Source organism: Cavia porcellus, unplaced genomic scaffold (assembly GCF_034190915.1).
Source record: "Cavia porcellus strain 051 isolate PalLab524CR breed Dunkin Hartley unplaced genomic scaffold, mCavPor4.1 scaffold_24, whole genome shotgun sequence".
NCBI classification, from domain to species: domain Eukaryota; kingdom Metazoa; phylum Chordata; class Mammalia; order Rodentia; family Caviidae; genus Cavia; species Cavia porcellus.
The window spans coordinates 42,952,631-42,956,945 of record NW_026947507.1 but is presented as its reverse complement, the minus strand read 5'-3'; positions in this window follow the sequence as shown (position 1 = coordinate 42,956,945).

Genomic DNA, 4,315 nt, shown 5'->3' with positions numbered 1-4,315 from the left:
GAGGTGACCTAGGTCACCTGTGGTCACCACACCCCAGCCACTGGGCCTCAAGTGCTTAGACAGGTCCAGACCAGCTGCGGCTGGGCGCCGGGTAACAGCCACTTACAGGCAACACTGTAGGCTTCACTCTCCTGTGTGCAGTTTGGGGGACCCAGCTGGTTGCTGTTCTCCCTGATGAAGGTTAGGAGTGAGTGTCCCCCAGTGCCACAGTGCCCACCACAGAGACAGCTGTGGCCCTGGCTCTGTCCCCAGCCTCTCTCCCCATAGAATGATGTAGTCACTTTCACCTCGGTAACACCTGCCAGCCATGTTGGCATTTGGAGATGACTCCAGCAGGCGAAGGTGTCTCCCGGGAGGAAACACACATGACGTGGGGGCTGGCTGTGTAGCTCAGGCTGCTCTAAGCTCACTGTGTAGCCCAGGCTGGCCTTGAAACCTTGGCAATCCTCCTGCCTCAGCCTTCCAAGTGCTCATTTTATTTATTTATTTATTTTGTTTGTTTTTGGTACTGGGAGATCAAACTTACAACTTTCCACTTGTCAGGCAGGCACTTGTGCTGCTGAGCTAAATTGCTTGCCCTATTTTTATTTTAATTTTTTTAAATTTAAAAAAAGAATTTTTTTTATATCAGGGGTGGAACTCATGACCTTACACTTGCCAGGCAGGTGCTTACACTACTGAGCTAAATCCCTAGCCCCAGTCCAGCATATCTGTTACTAAATGTGTGTCCTCCTCTCAACCTCCCGGACACTTTCCTTGGGAAGTGAAAACTGCCTCAGCTTCACAGCACAGTGAAAGGAACCAGGTGATAAGTGCGTTCCCTGGTGCAGAAGCCTCCGCCAATTCAGTGGCCACCGCTTGCCCCTCGGCCGGAGGGTATCTAGAAAAATAAGCAAACAGACCCAACACTGCTTGAGAGCTCTGCAGCTGTTCCAATCTGGACTCAGAAATTCAGGCTCCCTTGGGGTTCTCCGAGCTGGACCCCAAGTTACTCTCTGCACTGTCAGGGGCCCCCGCCTTGGCAATTTGCCTCCTTCCCTGGGGACCTGTGTCCTTCCCCCTGGTGACACTGCGGCTGGGCGCTCTTTGCAGTGGATCCTGTAACCTGAACTCTTAGACCAGGACGTTCTCAGTGTTAAAAATTAAACCAGTATCATGTTACATTGACCCAAGGGGGGAAAAAAAAATTAAACCAGTACTACCTCCCTCGGCACAAACAAAGGGCCCAGAGGCTCTTTGGGAACCTCCGCTGCCTTCTGCCAGCTGGGGTACCTGCCACCTCTGGATTCTGCACTTGGGCCATCTCTGCTGCAGCCGTGCGTCCTGCAAGTCAGGACTCTGTGTCCCGGGGCGGGGTGTGGAGCAGGCTCTGGAATGTGAGCTTTCAGCACACAGGCCACCTGGTCCTGGCCCCGGCACCAGGCCTGTCCCTGTCCTTGGGGGAGGACCCTTGCGGGTCACCTGGGAAGAGCCTGTGTGTCACCACGGGTGGCCTGGGCGGGGCACTTCAGGACTTAAAGGTGTTGACACCTTCCATGTGGCCACTAGTCCCAGGGAACTTAGCTTCCATAGTTAGAAAAGTTCATAGGCATTTTTGAGGAGAGATAGTCAATGGGTTCTCCTTTAATATTTATGCAAATTTGAAAATAGTTTAAACTTTCCACATTAAGAAAATAAAAATTTTCCATGCATATAATTGCATGTGTAGTTCGCAGTGGGAGGCAGTCATTTCATGTGGTCCTTAACGTGCATGTTTTTGAGGATTATTAGATGGCGTGGAAAAATGTCACTTTAAAAGCAGGCTACAGGTGGCAGGGATCCCATTTTTATCCAAACAGTCCATCTAATACCCTCACATCAGTGGCACTGGAAGAAAAGCTAGAAGCAAATAACCCAGTATGTGACAATGAGTGGGAAGATTATGGTTAATTTAGAAGTTTCAGTACACTTTTCAAATTTTTGTGGTCTTTTGTAATCAACAGATTTTCCCCCTGCTAATTAAAAAAAAACCCAGATCAAATACCCTTATATAAAGGTTGAACTAGCAATTGCTAAAAGTTTAAATTATCTTCAATTTTAATGAAGTAAATCAAGGGAAACAGAAGTCTCAAAGGTTTTTGTGTAAGGTTTCACCAAGATGCAGAGCAGAGGGTCTTCAAATTAAAACAGTACTTCACTGTGTTTATCGTTACAAATCATATACTTACGTTTTAGTTAACAGAGCTAAAACAGCTAGGTATAGTGGTGCACACATCTGTTATTCAGGTACTCAGGAGGCTGAGGCAGGAGGATCACAGTGAGTTTGAGGCCAGCCTGAACTACAAGAGTGAAATTCTATTTCAAAACAAGGCAGAAAAAACCCCAAACCAACCAACCAATAAATCATACGCAGTTCAAAAATCACAAATCTGAGGTCTATTGCAAAACTTTCCCAGATTACTAATACAAGAAGACTTTAAGAAAGACTTTTAAAAATGTTGAACCCTTGCTGGGAGTAACTGTTTCCCTTGATGGGAGACAGTTTTCCTAAGTTTCTATGTTGCCCAAGCTGGGCTTGATGTTGGGATCCTGTTGCCTCAGCCTCCCAAAGTGCTGGGGTTTCAAGTATGTGCCACCATGCAGGGCTGCTCTTCATTGTAGTTCAATGTGTTTAGCATCTCACTCTCCACTGCAAGGGAAAGTGGAGGCTGGAGCACATAAAGTCGCTGACAGCTGAGAGAAGCGGGGGCTTAGGGACAGGGTGAGAACCTGAGCTGGATGCTGCTGGCTGTGCAACCTCAAGTCTGGGACCTGTCTCAGGGCAGCCTGGGGCGAAGCACCAAGAACTAGAGAGGATGTCAACCCCCCTTGCTCCAGCGTGTCAGGGGCCCAGAGAACAGAAACTCAGGCTGAAGCCAGGGGTGAGAAGGCCAGGCAGGATCAAAACCGGTTCTCTATCTGCTGGATGTTATCAGCAAGCCTTCAGCAAACCAGGAGTCCAGGAAGTCGGGAGGTGACTCAAGGTGTTTGGGACCTGAGGTTTCTATGCAATCTTTTCTGTGGCTCTGGAAGTTTCCCTGTAACCCCTGGGGCTGGAACGGCTGCACCAAGAGCAAGGCGAGGGCCTGGGGCACCCTGAACCCCACCAGGTCCCTCTGGCTCACCTGGGCACTTTACAAATAAATGCCAGCCTTGGCCCCACCCTAGGCCAATTACGCTGGAATTTGGGGGTGGTGGTGCTGGTTATGTTTAGAGCTCCCCAGATGGTTTGAATGCATGACTGCTCCTATGGGTCTCTTTGTTTTTATGATCAGCTAGTAATTATAGAACAAGCCTTACAAAAATAGTGTTTAAAGAAACACTGAAAGAATCCTGTGTGTGTGTGTGTGTGTGTTTGCATTTCAGCTACATTCCCAGTTCTTTCTGTAGTTTTTATTTTGAGACAGGGTCTCACTGATTTACTAAGTTGCCTAAGCAAGCCTCCTGCCTCAGCCTTGCAAACAGTGGGATAATCCTGTGCCACCATGCTCATCTTCAATATCTTTATATGAGTATTTCTTATAATAACAAGTAACAATAATAAACAGTTTTTTACTTGTTCCCCCATCAAACCAAAACCAAGGCTACAAAAACAAAAACTGTGATCATGTGATTTTTCTAAGCTTGCCAGGTAGGCACTGTGCTGCTAAGTGTTATCACCGGCCCTATGAGGCTCTCTCACTTGCATGGTATCTGTCCACCCACACATCTCTTGAGACAAGGTCTCCCTACATAGCTCAGGCTGCCCTTGAACCATCTTGGTGATGCGCCTGCCTCAGCCTTCTGACAGGTAGAATTACAGGCTTATGGCACCACGATTGACTTTCTCATTTAGTTTAACAATAGTCACCCCTGTGATTGAATCTTGGCATGTGAGGAAGAGAAACCCATCTTGGAAAGGCAGGGCTGGAGGGGGCAGAGGTAGTGAGGGTTGGCAAGGCTCTGTGAGTGGTAGAGTCCGCATTGGTGTCACTCTGTCCTCGGGCATGTGACTGTGGAGAGGACAAGAGGGCCACAAACACATTCGGGTCACTGTCAACACCAACAGCATGGAAATTGTTGGCCTTTTGGGGAAAAGAACTGAGACAGTGTGATCTCTGACAGATGGACTCTGAGCTGCCGTGATCACCCAGGTGGTGAGGGGTGACATCCCGCTGGTTGTCAGCTCGCTGATGGCTGGCTGACTTAAGGAGGAGAAAGTCCCAAGTCCAAGTGCCTAAAAACAACCCCTTGGGGTCTCCTCGTTGTAACGCAGGCAAGCTGCATGGCTTCCTTCCCTGAGGCTGAACTGTACCTC